This window comes from Hyla sarda, chromosome 2, assembly GCF_029499605.1.
Source record: "Hyla sarda isolate aHylSar1 chromosome 2, aHylSar1.hap1, whole genome shotgun sequence".
NCBI classification, from domain to species: Eukaryota; Metazoa; Chordata; class Amphibia; order Anura; family Hylidae; genus Hyla; species Hyla sarda.
Window position 1 is genome coordinate 126,259,647 of NC_079190.1, and position 19,598 is coordinate 126,279,244.

The 19,598-nt window shown below is 42.1% G+C and overlaps 1 protein-coding gene across 4 annotated transcripts in view; it reads left to right on the forward strand.

The window, feature by feature from the left end:
- Positions 1 to 897: 897 nt before the first annotated feature.
- Positions 898 to 19,598, forward strand: part of LOC130355401 (protocadherin-8-like) — a 40,274-nt gene continuing 21,573 nt past the window's right edge. For all 4 annotated transcript variants that reach the window (XR_008888508.1, XM_056555480.1, XM_056555481.1 and 1 more), the window contains exon 1: positions 898 to 1,096. The gene's annotated coding sequence lies outside the window, so the exon portion shown is untranslated. The remainder of the gene's footprint in view (positions 1,097 to 19,598) is intronic.

The window sequence follows — 19,598 nt, forward strand, 5'->3', positions numbered from 1 at the left end:
ACGGTGCCAGCTCACAAACAGCCGGGGCCGGAGTATCATGACGTCATGACTCCACCCCCGTGTGACTTCACCCCCCCGCCCCTGCTATGCAAGTCTATGGGAAGGGGCGTGACGGCCGTCACGCCCCCTCCCATAGACTTGCATAGCGGGGGTGATGTCACACAGGGGCGGAGTCATGATGTCACGATACTCCGACCCCGTGGTCGCCACCCGGCTGTTTGTGAGCTGGCACCGCGGCATGCAGCTCAAACAAGTGGGTGGGGAATACAAGATTGTGGGGGTCCCCGGAGGCGGGACCCCCGCGGTGAGACATCTTATCCCCTATCCTTTGGGGATAGGGGATAAGATGTCTCAGGGCCGGACTACCCCTTTAATAATGAATAAAGCTTTACTGATAATTATCTGAAGAAAATCACACATAGTTTTTGAATTGTGGTTCAGGAGAATCCTTTAAAATAAATAAATGAATAAATAAATAATAAGACTGTCCTGGACAAAAAGGATGGTTCCTGAATATAATATTTTGTTGTCCAACCTTTTAAGGCTGTCACTGCATCCAATGATTTCTGTAACTTTCAATGAGACTGATCTTGTCTTCAGGTATCTTGGCCCACGTGGCCCAGCTTTGTGACAATTCCTTTGAACAGATGAGCCACAACTGGAGCTTTTTGGCAAGTCACATCAGCTCTATGTTCACAGATGCAAAAATGAAGCATACAAAGAAAATAACCCCTCGGGGAGATTTATCAAAACCTGTGCAAAGGAAAAGTTGCCCAGTTGCCCATAGCAACCAATCAGATCGCTTCTTTCATTTTTAACAAGGCCCCTGCAAAATGAAAGAAGCGATCTGATTGGTTGCTATGGGCAACTGGACAACTTTTCCTTTGCACAGGTTTTCATAAATCTCCCCCAGTACTGTACATACTGCAAAGCAAAAAGGAGGCAAGGTTATGTTTTGGGGCTTCTTTGATACATCTGGCAACAGGATGTCTTAAATCGGTACAAGGAACAATGACATCTCAAGACTATCAAGGTGTTCTGGAGCAAAGGGATTGGCTGATGGATATAGTAGGTAACCACCAAGTGTGCAATTGAGGTGAGAATGCAATTTAAACATTTAGATAAAAAGTTATATCTAGTGTTGAGCGCCAATATTCGAAATGTGAATTTTTCTGCGAATATCGGCATTTTGCAAATGTTTAGAATATACTAGATATATATTCATAATGACAAATATTTATATTTTTACTTTGCAACTATGTAAATTTATACGAATATGCAAATATTTGTGAATATGTAATTACTCACAAATATTGGCACTTACAGTGAGAGGGCACTGATCCCTCCCTTCTTTTAGATGAAAGATTTAATCGCGCATGAGCACTATGCAAATTTCATGCACTTTTTCGCATTGGAAAAAAGAAACAAACAAAGTGAACATGTGAATTTCGCGAACATAGGACGAATATTCATCCGTATATTCGCAAAATATTGTGAATTCTAAAAGGGCACCTGCAGCTCATTACTAGTTATAGCCACTTTGACTACATTATCAGTCAAAGTATAAATGTGAACTTTAGGGTTTGGTTGGCAAATTGCAACAGAAGACAACTAAATGAATGTCTATCTGACGGAACAGCTGTTCCGACTGCAGGTAACACAATGCATGCTGAACATCAGGGGCTTAATGTGGTGGTGCTTGTCCTGCCCCTGTGACCAAGTATACAGAAATGGCTTTGGGAAAGGGAAATCAGGCTCAAATACAATTTACTGGCATGTAACTTTCATAAGTCATTAACAGAACTAAAGAATGTGATGGATTGTTCTAAGAAGTTACATGTACAAAAATAAATGTTACTGCAGAAATGATGGATGTTTTAATGTTTCTTTCAAACAATACTGTAAGAGCAAAATACACCCAGTATTCTCATTTAATACTGAATAAATAAACTGTCAAAAACATAAATGGAAAGATGCATTATACAATATAATGGCATTGCACACCATTTCCCTATATAGATGATCCCTTCTGCAATGCATAATCTAATACTGCTGGTCTGATAAATATAACCTGCTTTTCATGCGGTAGGCACACATTTGAGCCATTCTCACAAACAAGATTGTGTTTTCAACCTTAAAGGGGTTATCTACCATAAGGTGATTTTAGCAGTACGTACCTGCCAGAACTGGTGTTTCCTGTTAAATTTAGTTCTCTAAACTACACATCCCATAGTTCCATAGTTTTTAAGTATGAGGTCACTTTCTTCTATCTCACACATCAGCCACCCCACCTATTGAAACACACCTGTGATCCCTTCAATTCAATGGTTCAGTGTTTTTCTAATCAAGGTGCCTACAGCTGTTGCAAAATGATCTCTCTCCCACCCAGCAGTTGATCCACCTATTGAAGCAGGACAGACTCCCTCTGATCACCTGACTAGTGATGTCAGGTCTCGACACACTGCAACCTGGGAAATCCCGAGACCTGAGTTAGTTTGTATTTGGGCAATATTCACAGAAGAATTGCATGACACAGGTACAGACACTATAATCTGAACTACACTAACTTTACAGCCCCTGTAGCATAGTCAAATGAAAAAAAAGACCCTGGAATACCCCTTTAATCTTGTTTAAATTGGTGTAAATAAGCCCTTGGCTAGATAAGGCTAGTCATCATGATTCTATACATACCTTTTTATTCTAAATAATCTTTCCACTACTGAAGCCTTTTGTTATTGTGCAAATAAAGCACAAGTGCCCAAGTGGTGTTTCCCAATTTAACAAGAGTCCAGGTAAGTCCAGCCAATGTCCTCTTTATCACCATCCCATAAGCCTGCTTGCATCCACCTACCCCATTTGACACTACATAAAGAGCCCATGAGTTGGAAGTACTCAGGCCCTTGCTGTTATGGAACACCCCCTGGGCACTTGAGCCTCATTTGGATAAAAACAAAAAAGCTTATATGTACTGTGAAAGTAGATGAAAATGTATCAGGGCAATAAAATACTATGAGCAGTGTATAGTGGTCCCTCAACATATGATGGTAATCCGTTCCAAATGGACCATCGTTTGTTGAAACCATCATATGTTGAGGGATCCGTGCAATGTAAAGTATAGGACAGTGGTCTACAACCTGCAGGCCTCCAGATGTTGCAAAACTACAACACCCAGCATGCCCGGACAGCCGTTGGCTGTCCGGGCATGCTGGGTGTTGTAGTTTTGCAACATCTGGAGATCTGCAGGTTGAAGAACACTGGTATGGGAGGTTATATTCACGTGTCCCTGCCGCTCCGGACCGTCACCGCTCGTCACCGCTGCCCTGGATGTCGCCTTCCATCACTGTCGCCGCGTCCCAGTGGTGTCCCCGATGCTGCGGCAAGGCCTCGGCATCCTTGCTCTCCGTCGCCGCCATCATGTCGCTATGCACGTCACTCCTATTGGATGACCGGACGGTGTGTGCAGCGACGTGATGACGATGATGGAGAGCGCCGGCGATGCAGGGGATCCCGAAGAGGACGCGTTGGAGCCCCGAGGACAGGTAAGTGATCATTAGCGGACCACACGGGGCACAGTAAACGGCTATCCGGCAGCAGCTGAAGCAGTCAGCGCTGCCGGATAGCCGTTTATGCGATGGCCCCAACATACAAAAGCATTGTATGTTGATGCTGCCTTCAACATGCGAAGGCCTCTGAGAGGCCATCGTATGTTGAAATGATCGTATGTTGGGGCCATCATAGGTCGGGGGGTCACTGTATTTATAATCCATACAACACGAGTCTTAAAAATACTTGTGGGAAAGAAGCATTAGAACAAAGCTTTTATGACACTACTAAATAGATGAGCCCTGCTCGGGGCAACTAGAGAACATCATAGGGAATAAAATTGTTAAGAAATGTATTGCATAATAGAATGTCACTAATGTGAACAAACAGCACATGGAAAGAAAGCCAATAAGAGAAAAAACATTTTTTTGCTGATAAATATTAAGGTTTTTAAACAGAGCATAGCTACAGCTCTGGAAAAATACAATATACCAGTGGTTTTATTTTTATTTTATCTCTATAAAAAGGTCAATATACATGGAATTATCCTTTCAGCGCCTGAAATATTAGCTCTGAGCAGCCATGTGCCACGGCTGAATATAAGGCTCATTGATCAGTATGAAATATGCATGCAGTATACAAGAGCTTTCAGTGAAAATGCAGCCAATAGGACACGCCATATCCATGACTTGCCAAGCATTTTGTTTCACTCGTCACATAGGCAGCCAACAGGGACATGATCCAGATACATAGTTCAATTAATTCCGGCTTTTTTTGTTGCCTTTTCCTGCAGTCAGCAGATGACACCTCACACAATACAGTAAAGGATACCTTAGGACTGCATTTCAATCATGCTTGACAGGGACCCTATTGTGTTTAATATTATCATTACGATACAGGGTTATAGCTTTGGGCTCATTCTTTGGTATAATAAAGACTTTTTTTTTCAACATTAATGGCCACCAATAAAGATGGTTGTTGTCCATAAATACTAAACTATATAGTGAAACATGACACACTTTTCTTGGCTGGAATAGTTTAAATATTGCTAAAAAGTCACTACTTGCCATTGATATCCTATGGTCAAATAATACAAAATTGCCTGCTATTATGGATGGCTGTATTGCCGACTTCCTGCTCTTTGCCATGAAAGCAATAACTGTTTATCTGGCTGTGCTATCTGCGGGTAGACACAGGTGTCCTCCATCTGTATATCTGGCAAACCATGGCTTCGATGTACATTGATGATATTTTCAAACACTTCATGGATAATTCTGCCTGGCATTGTAACTATGGAAACATACAAAGCCTTCAATTTTATTCTATTCATCGTCTTTCTCTGCACTATGCAGGTGATGGAAAAAAACTGTAGCCTGGGGGGAAGACGGCAATGCCTTGCATAACAGAGCACTTTCGGGCTGTTCAGAGGCAAATTATTTAAGGGGACTTTCTGAACTAAAATCCTTGTTTTTCCATTGCAGATAAATGAATCATTTACAATCTCACATCAGCAGAGTACAACATGCAGGTATTAGTCACATCATAACCAGAAGATCAATCACAATCAGGGGTGTAGCTATAGGGGTGCTTATGTAGCAGTTGGGCCTTGGTGCCTAAGGGGTCCCCAAAGCATATATATAAGAGAACAGTTTTACAATTGGCATACAAAGTCCTGTTGCAGGTTTTGCATCGAGGCCCAGAAGCTTTAAGTTACACCCTTGATCACAATGCAACAAGGTAGAAGATAACCAGAAATGTATTAGGGAGTTAGTCAGAAATCAGAACAAGAGTACATTTATGAGTACCAGTCATCAAAAGTGCAATGTTCCTCTGAGCCCTGAAGAAGCTCTTTGTGAAATGCTTGTCGGGTAGGGGGATGTAATGAGGCAGTTGCCATGTTGTTTTATGCACTTTATTATTTCATTGTTTTTCACAGGTTGTCCCAGTATATTTTCTATTTATTGGTATACACCAATACATTTTTATGTATGAAAATTATTGGTCCTAGATAATGTATGTATTTGTGTAATATATTGGAATAATCACTTTCCTTCTTATGATGCATTTTCTGTTTTGATCTTTAGAAGACTTCAACTGCTGCTATATTTGCATAATATTTGTATAATAAATATTTTTGCACTCACCCACCACCATTGTTCTGGGCATTGCTTCTTTTTAAATTCTTTTTAATATAAATCTTAATTTAGTGTTATCTTTGACGCATTTATCGAGATTGTATTAATTGTCATTGCTTTTTTTTTTTTTTGCATTTATGCTTGTCCATCATGTTTTACGTTGAAAGAAGAAAAGTTTAATTTATTCTAATGGGAAATAATGGATCACGTTTTTTCACATCTTTTACAGGAGATAATAGCGAGCAGTAAGGTGAATAGAATGAACAGAGCTTCTTACACTGAATGTTCATGGTGGGTCAGCTGGGACAACTGCTGTTTCCAGATCACAAACCAAACTTGTCATGTATGGACAATACTGTGATCCATAAGCTTTTGTATAGAACGGCAACCTTCCTGGCAGTACTCCACATCAAAAGGTCAGCTGGGAATGTTTATTGGCTATGAAAGGCCATGGTAAACATAGCTCCTTAACCTAATGTAACATTGCTGTTTTTACTTTAGGATAATATATATATATATATATATATATATATATATATATATATATATATATTTATATATATATATATATATATATATATATATATTTATTTCAAAGTTTCTTCTGCGTGGGTTTAGGCAGGGAGTTCCTTACTAAACACTTTTTTAAGCAGAGTACACAGTGGGCCTCATTTACTAAGCTGAAACCGACCAGTTTTTGTCTGGTTATTTTGGCGAAGAGTGTCTGAGACATGTCTGCGACAGTGTGTGCCTGGAAAATCCAACAAACCCGACATTGCACTGTGAAAACCCGAAAAAGGGGCGTGGTCTGTCACAAAGGGGGCGGGGTCGGCCTGAAAAGGGTCGTGGTTTCACAACCCGACCGATTTACTATGGAATTCACAGAAAATCATGTGGGTAAATGGCTGGAAATATCGACCTAGAAAAAGCTGGTCAGAAAATGTTCCCGACTTTTCCCAATAGTAAATAGAGAGGAATCCTGCAAGTCTGAAACAACTTTTCCCACTAGTAAAAACCTGATACTCTTAGTAAATGAGGCCCAGTTTGTCTGTTGCATGTGGGGCACATGCCCATTCCCCGCTAGTTCCCACAGCTTCTTTTTTCTTTACCTTTACTTTTTTTTTTTTTACCTTGGAAGATGCATTGTCATTTAATCACTCGTTTTGCTATAAAATGCATACAATGGAGGATGCCTGCGGACGGCCACAAGTACCACAATGACATCCTACACCAAATAAATGTCTATGTGGATGCTTATTACATAATTTAGACATTAAAAAACTACATTAGCATGGTCTAAAGTGATAGGAGGTGCTCAACCCCAAGTGCAGTTGTGCACCTACGTTGGAGTGGAGGACCTGCACTTGTGAACCACAATATGGGTTCACTCCTGTGGTAGATGTAAACAATGACATTAGCTAATCCTCAAAACTGATGTAAAATTGAGACATTAGCCAGTATATCCTTATATGAAAGACATACCGGAGCCCACACACCACGCCAAGGTTTCTCAACCAGGTTGGACCCCCATTTGAATTCAGAACTTTCTACAAGGCTGGAAACATTTCTCAGAGATGTTGGTCCATATCGACAATGATGGCATCACACAGTTGCTGCAGATTTGTCAGCTGCACATGTATGAAAGAATCTTCCAGTCCACCACATCCCAAAGGTGCTCTATTGGATTGAGATCTGGTGACTGTGGAGGCCATTGGAGTACAGTGAACTCATTGTCATGTTCTAGAAACCAGTTTGAGATGTAATGAGCTTTGTGACATGGTACATTGTGCTGTTGGTAGTAGTCATCAGAAAAAAATGAGTACTAAGGGTCCCAAAATGTGGCATAAAATGTTCCCCACACCATTACACCGCTAGCTTAAACTGTTGATACAAGACAAAATGGATCCATAGTCTCATTTTCCTGTTTTTAGCTGACAGAAGTGGCTCTCGGGTGGTTTTCTGCTGCTGTAGCCCATCTGATTTAAAGAGGTACTCCAGCCCTAAGACATCTTATCCCCCTATCCAAAGGATAAGGGATAAGATGTCTGATCGCGGGGGTCTCGCCACTGGGGACCCCGCAATCTCACATGCAGCACCCACCTGTGCCCGCAGCACAGAGCGATGGTCGTCACGCCCCCTCCCATAGACTTGCATTGAGGGGGCTGGGCGTGACGTGACATCACGATACTCCAGCCCCTTAGTTATGACCCTTCAGACACAGAGCAATCATTGCTCTGTGCAGCGGACACAAGTGGGTGCTGCATGCAAGATTGCAGGGGTCCCCAGCGGTGAGACCCCTGTGATCAGACATGTTAGCCCTTATCCTTTGGATATGGGATAAGATGTCTTAGGGCCGGAGTACCCCTTTAAGGTTCAACGTGTTGTGCATTCAAAGATGATATTCTGCATACCTTGGTTGTAACCAGCGATTATTTGAGTTACTGTTGCTTTTCTGTCATCTCAAACGAGTCCACCCCCTCTCCTCTGACATTTTCGTACACACAACTGCCAGTCACTGGATATTTTCAAAATATTTGGACCATTTTTTGTAAGTCCTAGACAGATGTTTGAAAATCCCTGTAAATTAGCAGTTTCTGAAAAACTATGCCACATTTAAATTCACTTACAAGCCACTAGGTTAGAACTTCAAATAGTTGTCCACATGCCGTGTGAGCAATGGAAAAAGTGTACTTAAAGGTTTTTTTTCAGGTTTTGTTAACTTTTCACTATGGTGCCTGTGATGCAAAGTTATGTATTAGGTGCTTTACTTGCCTTATATGTGTAGGGTGGATCAACCCCTTTTTTTGTGATATCATGGTCCCCCCATGTTCAGCATTGCTGTGGACTTAGGATGACTGTTGACTCAAGCCTTCCCCAGGATCCTGTTTAGCTCGAGACAACAGCTAATCACAGGGGGCTTGGCTTTTTCTTGTCTTCTCTGACAAGCCAGACCACTGATAATGAGTGCAGTCCAGCAGTAAGTGCCCTGCCACTGTGATTAGCTGTTGTCTCGAGCCTAACAGGATCCTGGGAAAGGATCAAGACAACAGTTATCCAGGGTCCAGAAGAATGCTGGACCTGGTGGGACCATGAAATCACAAAAAGGGGTTGATCCACCCCACACATGTAAGGCTAGTAAAGCACCTAATACATAACTTGGCATCACAGGAACAATACTGAAAAGTTAATAAAACTTGGATAACCCCTTTAACAAAACAGCCAGTAAATGTATTTGCCTATTTTGGTGCATGTAATAATTGGCTAGATTTGGGAGGACATCTTTTTCAAGAAGAAGTGCATGTAAAGGATTTAAAATATGTGTCTATAGACACACAGAAAGTGCCCTGTGGTGTATTATCCTCCGTACAACCAATAAACAGTAAGTGCAATGTACGCTTACCGGGTAATGTTGTGCAACCAAAGTACAACTTTGGATAGGGCATGAACATACGAAGATCCCTGCAGCCACTCCTAGCCTCAAAAAGACCCTTACTCCAAACTTTCCTGCAGGTGGGGGCTGGATAAATCAGGCGCTTGGGAGTCTTCTGGCAAGAAAATCTTTTTATCATCCCAAAATGCAACACGTTTTGTAGGAGATTCTGCTTCATCAGGCATATATGGGATCAAGTGAACACACTACATCTAGTATGAAATTAACCCTTCATAGGACAATTGTTATTGTTCCATGAAGGGTTCATTTCATGCTATATATAATGTGTTCACTTGATCCCACACATGCCTGATGAAGCGGAATATCCTGCGAAACGCGTTGCATTATGGGAAAATAAAAAGTTCTTATCAGTAGACTCCCAAGTGCCTGATTTATCCAGCCCCCACCTAGAGAAAAGTTGAGAGAAAGCTAACAAAAGTGTGGTATCTCTCTTTGCGGCCATAAACAGGAAAAATAAAAAAAGTTAAAGCGTAGTAAATTTCTATTTCCACATGACAACAAGACTAAACAGTCCTTTTTAGTTTACACTCTTAACAAATGCATAGTCCAATTTAAGAGCAGTTTTATTGTGCCCTATTGTCAATCTTTCCAAATTTTAGGTATAATTTGTCCTCCGTAATGATATATTGCAGCAGTGATCGTGGCTCTCACGGTTTCGTTTGTTTCTATAACAAGAAGGCATTTTGTGAGGTTTGATGCTTAACGTTTCTCGTGGATTAGGCGGCACAAAGACTCATCAGACTGCACCTCCGCAGTGTTTATTGTGCTCTTAATACACATAAATGCACCGCTAATGACATGATTATTAAGCTTTCCATAAAACTTTAATGTGTCTTTTACAATGTGGGAAATAAGTAATTGCTTTGTAACACTTGTATGAGGGGAAATGCTGGCTTGTGACTCCGTAATACTGTCATTGTGCTTTTGGAAGGCAGTCAGAGAATTGAAATGCCATTGTGATAGATGCCGTTCCATCTGGCTCTTTGGAAGTGTTCACTGGAGTGCTCTTTGGCAGCAGAACAGTCTCCTTTCATATTCTCAAGTAGAGGAGAAATACAGTGGCATAAGCGATCACGCACTACTCGGGGCACGCGAGTATTTGACTACTACATCCTAATTTGCGCAGTTTTCTGATCTATTCGGCCGACATGTTTGATACGGTTACAATGTGTCTTTCGATTAAAGTTAAAATGCTGACAGCGGATCCTCACTACAACTCATTTATCCATCCCTGTCGTTGACTATGTTCAGTGATTTAGTTATGCATCTTGCAGCAGGGATATGGTCCATTCCCGCTAGTTCCCACTGTTAAACAGGCTTACAGCATATGTCTCCATACCTTTTTATTAACATTTCACAGCTTCATAGTGCAGCGTGGAATAGATGATTGAATTTATTTATGATTAATGGTAAGAACGCAATTGCGGATGTCAGCGTTTTACTCAGATTCCAGGGATCTGATGCTAGCTATGTAAGTGGCATTGTCCAGTGTTTCCCAACCAATGTGCCTCTAGGCTGTCCGGGCATGCTGGGAGTTGTAGTTTTGCAACGGCTGAAGGCACACCGGTTGATAAACACTGATTTAGTCCTTTGTGATCCACTGTAACAATAAGTAGTCTGTAAAATTGTAAACAAAGATTGATTATTGTCGATTGTTGACATTATAGTCTGTCAGATCTCATGAATATTTAGTGTGTAATGTTGTAATGTCTGATATTTGTCTTTATTTGTAGACCCAGAATTGTAAAGTGCTGTGGAATCTGTTGAGGCTATATACATTTTATTTTTCTTGTTATAAATAATAATAATATCATTATTATCCCCTTAATGATGCCGCTTGTTTTAACCTTAATGACCAAAGCCCAATTTTTCAAATCTATCCTGTGTGTCTTTGAGTGGTAATACCTCTGATATGCTTTTACTTAGCAACGCGATTGTGAGATAGTTTTTTTTGTGACATATTGTACTGTATATTAGTGGTAAATGGTATTAATCCTGCACGGTAAACACAGTAAAAATGTGGAATAAAAGAGATTAATGGTACCAATAAAAAGTAAAGCTTGTCCCGCAAAAAATAAGCCATTGGACGAAAAATAAAAAAGTTATGGCTGTCAGAACATGGCAACTCAAAAAAAAAATAAAAAAATAAAAAATAATGGATTTTGTTGAGAAAAGGAAAAAGAACATAAAAAAGCTATATAAATTGTGTATCGCTATAATCATACCGACCCACAGAATAAAAATAACATACCTTTTATCATACAGTAAATGTCACAAAAAACAAAAAAAAATACGCCAGAAATTTTTCACAATATTATTTCACGTAGTATTTCACAAAAAATGCTGCATGAATAAACAAAGATTATAAGTTTATTGTACAAGTCATTACGGAACATGACAATATCCATTATGTATAGGTTTGGGTGTTTTTTTTATTTTTTGGGTGATAATATAAGGGTTTTATTGAGAAAGGGGCATTGATTTTTTTTTTTCACTTTATTAATTTATTTAACAACCTTTTCTTTTTTTTTAACTTTTCACTTTTTACAGGTTATACTATGCTGCAGTACAGATGTACTACACTGACTAACAGCCTGTGCAATCTAGCCTATGGCTGGACCTCACAGGTTGCTGTACTAGGCAGGCAGGAGGCCATCAGCTGGCCTCCTGTTGGCATGGCAACCAACGGGATCCTGCAATCGCATCACAGGATCGTCGTTGGTTGACGGGCGGAGCCCCTCCCCCTTGTCAATCCCATAGATGCCTTTATCAGGACTGATCACAGCATCTATGGGGTTAATGCTGCCGAGACTGGTGCGATCCCCGCCTCGGCAGATGTGGCGGGACACCAGCTGTGATTGACAGCTGGGTCCCGTCAGTGATCTCTTGCAGCGCATCGCACTGTGAAGGAGATCACTAGGACGTGTGTATATGTCCAGTTGTGCTAACTAGCTAGCAACTTGGATGTATGCATATGTCCTAGGGTGGGAAGGGGTTATTAATAATAATAATAGTAATCATTATTGGTGGCAAGATTGGTCAGTGTTACTCATAGTGACATTTGCCGTAGGAAATGACATTTCTCAGCTGGAAGGAAGGAAATACCATCATTTTAATGTCCTTTAAATCTTCACCAATTTATAGATAGGCTGTAAAGTTGTAGCATGTCAGTCAGCATCCTTAATATTTTCTTTCTATTAAATATCTATAGTGTTAGATGCTACTTTATGTAGCTTAACTGCCTTTTTGAGTCTAAGGCCTTGTTCACATAGCGAAATTTCTGAGTGGAAAAATTAGCATCTATTGAAGATCCATAGTTTTTAATGGCATTCTGCTGCACTGCGCACATGAAGGAAACATCCGATGCCACAGAAATTCTGAATTTGGCCGGTTATGTTTTAATGTGCCTGTCTGTCAATAACAAAGTCTGCAAGAATGATGGCAATGAAGAGATGTCTTCTAGAAACTCTTGGGTCTTGAAGACACTAAGGCTATATATTTGGTACTGACCATAGTATCATTTACCTGAGCCAACCACGGCCACATATACCAGGTCATCCTTTAGGTTTGTCAGTTCTCCAAATTTTGTTCTCAAAACAAACCCTCTATGACCCACCGCAATCTCCAGAACGGGGCCATGTCTCTCCCTGTCTTTGGAGTAGCAGATCGTCCATGCACTCTCTATGGGAGCTCTGGAGATACCTGAGTATAGTACTCGTGTATCTTCGACTGTCCCATAGACAATGCATGTAGCACATACACGCAGCTCCATGTATAGGAAGAGATGGGCCCTATTCTGGAGATTGCGGGAGGTCTCAGCAGTCTGACCCCCTGTGATCACACAAATATCCTGTGGATAGGGGATACATTTTAAACTAGTGGAGTACCCCTTTAATATCATTCAGGGGTTATGATACTTCTTATCTCCAGTATTTTTCCTTTTAGTATTTGGGCACAATTGCCCTTTAAGATCAGCTGCAAGGGTATCATTAGCTTACAATAAAATAAAATTTTAGTCATCTACCTCATGTCAGGAACATATGTTCCTCTCTTATTGCTGTGAGATATGTGAGATAATGCACAGTAAATGAGATTCTGTATATGTTTTGTCAGGAACAGATACTATGTGGCTGTGATTTAAGGGTTTATTGTTACAGTTTATTTTTTGTTGCTGACGCCAGCACTTCCAAAACCAATGAACGTGCCTAAAGCAAGAAAGCTAGCTACGATATAAACAAATAAGTAAAAGTTATGCGAATTATCGCAACTGAGAAAGGATGAGTTTATTTTATCACTTGTAACAATTATATTGTTTTAAATTCTGATGCTTAACTAAATAAATGATGGTCATTAAAGATATAGTTGTACACATATATATTTTACATTACAAATAAAAAAGGCTAAGGAAAGGAATAAAATGATACCATGCCTGGGATCAAAAAAAAAATGTCTCATCTGGCATGTGCGTTTTTTTATTACCACCTAAAAAAAATCTCTATATGCACAGAACAGACTGGCTTCTAGCACCTGGTTCCCTACCTTCTCTAGTTGTGTGGGAGAGTTTTGAAGGCATGCTCAGTGCAGAGTGCATTGTACAGGGTAAAAGGTGAGCTGTGACATCTCTTATTGTGAATGGCCTGATGATGTGTTATCTATATACTGGTGTCACATTTCACTGTAATCCTAACTGTGATGATTAGGAGGAGACTGATAAAAAGTTTTCTCTACTGAACAGAAAGGATTAGCTTATTATTAGGCTTAGTGGCCGGATCAGAAACTGCAAGATTTAAGGTTTATTAAGCTGAGTACCCGGCGGTGCCCGGTTTTTCCTTCCTAATCCTTGTTGGGGAGGAAAATCAACAAAGGAGGAAGCTTTTGACTTCATATCCCATCCCCATATATTGTTGTCATATCCCAACCCCATATCCCGTCCTCATACCACAACCTCCTATCCCGACCTCCTATCCCATCCTCCTATCCTGTCCTCCTATCCAGTCCTCCTATCCAGTCCTCCTATCCCATCCTCCTATCCTGTCCTCCTATCCCATCCTCCTATCCCGCCCTCCTATCCCGCCCTCCTATCTCGACCTCCTATCTCGACCTCCTATCTCGATCTCCTATCTTGACCTCCTATCCCAACCTCCTATCCCTACCTCCTATCCCGTTCTCCAATCTTGATCTCCCATCTCGATCTCCTATCTTGACCTCCTATCCCATCCTCCTATCTTGACCTCCTATCCCGTCCTCCTATCCTATCCTCCTATCCCGTCCTCCTATCCTCCTATCCCATCCTCCTATCTCGAACTACTATCTCGGCCTCCTATCCTGACTTCCTATCCCGTCCTCCTATCCCGTCCACTTATCCCATCTTTCTATCCCGTCCTCCTATCCCGACCTCCTATATTGACCTCCTGTCCCGACCTCTTATCCCATCCACCTATCGCCACCTCATATCCCGTCCTCATATCCCATCCTCATATCCCGACCTCCTATCCCGACCTCTTAACTCGACCTCCTATCTCCACCTCTTATCCCGACCTCCTATTCCAACCATCCCGTCCTCCTATCTTGACCTCCTATCTCGACTTCCTATCTCGACCTCCTATCCCGACCTCCTATCCCGTCTTCATATCCCAAACTGTAAGATGTGCACCAGGTATTGAAATATCTCCAGCCGTACGGAAGTTATGTGAGAACATACATTTCCCATTGATTTGCATGGGACTTTAAACAAAAACCCTGACCCTCACAAATGGGGGTAGTTAAGGGTTAAATTAACAAGTGGACATATAAGTAACATGTGACCAAGTATTATCAAAATATCTCAAGCCGTTTGGAAGTTATGCAGTAACATATATTTCCCATAGACTTGTATGGGACTTTGAACAAAAACCCGCCCCTGGCAAATGGGGGTGAGTAAGGGTTAAATTACCTATCCTATGTTTGTTGACATATAAGTAACATGTGTGCCAAGTTTCATGTTAATATCTTTATTCGTTTGGACGTGATGCTGAGTTTTATATATATAGATACTAGCTGAGTACCCGGCGTTGCCCGGTTTTTCCTTCTTAATCCTTGTTGGGGAGGAAAATAAACAAAGGAGGAAGCTTTTGACTTCATATCCCATCCTCATATATTGTTGTCATATCATGACCTCCTATCCCGTCATCATATCCCGACCTCCTATCCCGACCTCCTAGCCCATCCTCCTATCCCATCCTCCTATCCCGTCCTCCTATCACAACCTCCTATCCCGTCCTCATATCTCGACCTCATAACCCATCCTCATATCTCGTCCTCTTATCCAGTCCTCCTATCCCGTCCTCCTATCCAGTCCATCTATCCCATCCTCCTATCCCGACCTACTATCCCAACCTCCTATCCCGTCCTCCTACCTCGACCTCCTATCCCGAACTCCTATCCCGAACTCCTATCCCGACCTCCTATCCCGTCCTCCTATCCCGACCTCCTATCCCGGTCCTCCTATCCCGGTCCTCCTGTGGCATCCTCCTATCCCATCCTGCTATCCCGTCCTCCTATCCCGACCTCCTATCCCAACTTCCTATCCCGACCTCCTATGTGGAAATTTAGAAAGAAGATCCTTTACAAGTTCTATGACGCCTGAAACTACAACTGTCTGATTTTGTCTACAGTAACCAATGACAGCTCAGCTCAAATTTTATTTAAGTTGAAAAAAAGGCAAATGAAAAACCCCATATACTAAGCCCAGTTACCAATAAAAAACTGCATATCATCATGCAAAAAAGTAGTCTCACATATCTCCAAATTAGTCATGGAGGTCTGAATAAATGCAACACATTCTCTTTTTTTAAAGTTTATTTTGTAAATAAACATAACAAAAACTACATAAATGAAATGTTGCTGTAATTTTACAGTAAAAAGTTCTTATTCTCTTTTTTTAAAGTTTATTTTGTAAATAAACATAACAAAAACTACATTAAATGTTGCTGTAATTTTACAGTAAAAAGTAAATAGTATGGTAAATAGTGTTAAAGCTTTTTATTTTATTTTACTCCACAAATACTTTTCATTTGCTTTGTGTTGCATTTTGGGGCAAAATAAAGGATGCTATAAGAAGATTTGGTCCTGCAGATATCAAGCTCTCATATGGCTCTGTCAAAGGAAAAATAAAAAGAGTTTTAGTTCATAAAGGAAAAAAAAAATTAAAATGGGCCACCCACTTACCACCCCTTATTCATACAATAGGAAAAGCCAGTCAAATCCAGCTAAAGTTTCCTTATTGGCAGCTTCAGTTCTAACCCAAACCATACAGTATATTGGACCAAAGTTCCAACTCGGATCAGCACAGGCAAGATTCATAGAGAATACAAATAAGTGAACTTTTCAAAAGTTTGGTTCTGACAGAACTTGTTGTCTTTACAGCTATACCTCACCAATAGCCCTTTATCTTTATTTTTAGCTGTGAAATCCTGATCTGCTAACTATCTGAAATAAAAAGAATGAAAACATAGCTAGTACTTTGCACACATGGATAGTCGTAAATACTTGTCCCATCATGTTGAAGGAAGGTGATCCATTCTTGTCTGTACCTCTCCTTATGATGGAAAGCATGTATACAAGGGTGGTTACAATTGCTCATTTATCCTTTTTAACATAGACTGGAGAAATTCAGAGGGTTTACATTGCTTTAGGGGACCTGAGATTATAGCTAATCCCTTGTGGGCAACAGCTGCCAGTGGGGAAGAAAGTAATCTGATTCACTGACTACTTGCTAAGCTAGTTTCTGAGGTCTGACCTTTTCATCAACCATTGAGGCAGAAATGGCTGAAAAAAACAGACTTAAATCAAAAAACTTTTCTCACTTCTTTTTTACGATGTGTGAACATGGCCTGAAAGGGGTACTCCACTGGCCAGCGTTCAGAAGTAAATGTTCTGAATGCTGTTTTCGTGCTGCGGGGCCGGCCACGCCCTCGTGATGTCATGGCCATGCCCCCTCAATGCAAATCTATGGGAGAGGGGGTGTGATGTTTTTTGGAAAACTGTCACTGCAGTTTTTGAGCCAAAGCCAGAAGTGTATTCAAAAGAAATGGGAAATATAAAGAAAGGACTCATACTTCTCCTTCCTCATGGATCCACTCCTGACTTTGGCTCAAGAACTGCAGTGGCAGTTTTCCAAAAAAACATCACAAAAAAACCTGTGTGGAAACCTAGCCTAAATATATTCCTAGAATAAGCTACACTTCCACTAAATAAATAAATAAAGTAATAAATAAATAAGAATCTTACTATTCATTTTACAGTTTTTTTTTTCATTTTAGCTTGTCAATTTTCTTCATTAATGGATTTTAGCAAGTTTAACTTCAATTATTATTTGCATCCCATTGTACTTACTAGCCCTTCTGACTTACATTTGTTCACATTTTATTACTACTGATTGCTTACATTTCTGAGTTTAGTTGGTTGTTCCCTACATAAATAAACTGGTTAGCATATTATTAAGTCCAATATAATATTCTTTAATGTTTTCAACATTCAGGCCATGCGTTATGTAATACATGAGCCAGAATCTTACCCGGCAAACGCCAATATTTTTCTAATTCATATTGTCACGATGCCGGCTGGCAGGTAGTGGATCCTCTGTGCCAGAGAGGGATGGAGAGGACCGCGCTAGTGGACCGGTTCTAAGCCACTACAGGTTTTCACCAGAGCCCGCCGCAAAGCGGGATGGTCTTGCTGCGGCGGTAGTGACCAGGTCGTATCCACTAGCAACGGCTCACCTCTCTGGCTGCTGAAGATACTGAAGATAGGCGAGGTACAAGGGAGTAGGCAGAAGCAAAGTCGGACGTAGCAAAAGGTCGGGGGCAGGCGGCAAGATTCGTAGTCAGGGGCAACGGCAGGAGGTCAGGAACACGGACTAGGAACAGACAAGGGAACGCTTTCACTAGGCACAAGTGCAACAAGATCCGGCGAGGGAGTGCAGGGGAAGTGAGGTGATATAGGGAAGTGCACAGGTGGGAGCCAATTAAGCTAATTGGGAAGATTGGACCAGGCACCATCATTGGTGCACTGGCCCTTTAAATCGCAGAGACCCGGCGCGCGCGCGCCCTAGGGAGCGGGGCCGCGCGCGCCGGGACAGGACCGAGGGAGAGCGAGTCAGGTACGGGGACCGGGGTGCGCATCGCGAGCGGGCGCTATCCGCATCGCGAATCGCATCCCGGCTGAAGGCGGGACCGCAGCGCACCCGGTCAGTGGATCTGACCGGGGCGCTGCAACAACGAAGATGAGGCGAGCGCTCCGGGGAGGAACGGGGACCCGGAGCGCTCGGCGTAACAGTACCCCCCCCCCTTGGGTCTCCCCCTCTTCTTGGGGCCAAAGAACCTGAGGAAAAAAAACTCAATTTTTCCGTGATGAGGTCCGATGCAAATTAGGAGGGGTTCTGTGTGGAAACGTACGAGACAGTCCAATCTTTTATTGTAAAAACAATAGATGTAGAGGGGTCTGGCGAGACTGGTCACAGGAACGTAGAACCTGTTGATGAGAGAGGCCAAAAAAAATTTTCCTGCAGATCCGGAATCCAAGAAGAGCATAGTAGAGAAGGAGAAGGTAGAGGCAGATATCCGCACAGGCACAGTAAGGCGTGGAGAAGCAGAGTTGACATCAAGAACTGTGTCACCTTTGTGCGGAGTCAGCGTACGTCTTCCCAGGCGGGGAGGACGGATAGGACAATCCTTCAGGAAGTGTTCGGTACCGGCATAGTACAGGCAAAGATTCTCCATGCGGCGTCGTGTCCTCTCTTGAGGTGTCAAGCAAGACCGGTCAACATGCATAGCCTCCGCGGCGGGAAGCACAGGAACAGATTGCAGAGGACCAGAGGAGAGAGGAGCCGGAGAGAAAAAACGCTTCGTGCGAACAAAGTCCATATCCAGGCGGAGCTCCAGACGCCATCCGGAAGAACGCATGTCAATGCGAGTGGCTAGATGAATGAGTTCATGTAGGTCAGCAGGAGTCTCTCGTGCGGCCAGAACATCTTTAATGTTGCTGGATAGGCCTTTTTTAAAGGTCGCGCAGAGAGTCTCACTATTCCAGGACAACTCGTAAGCAAGAGCACGGAACTGAATGGCGTACTCGCCAACGGAAGAAACACCCTGGGCCAGGTTCAGCAGGGCAATCTCGGCTGAAGAAGCTCGGGCAGGTTCCTCAAAGACACTTCGAATTTCCGAGAAGAAGGAGTGTACAGAGGCAGTGACGGGGTCATTGCGGTCCCAGAGCGGTGCGGCCCATGACAGGGCTTTTCCAGACAGAAGGCAGAACACGAAAGCCACCTTAGACCTTTCAGTAGGAAACTGGTCCGACATCATCTCCAAGTGCTGGGAACATTGCGAAAGAAAGCCACGGCAATACTTAGAGTCCCCATTAAATTTGTCCGGCAAGGACAGGCAGAGGCTAGGAGTGGCCACTCGCTGCGGAGGAGGTGCAGGAGCTGGCGG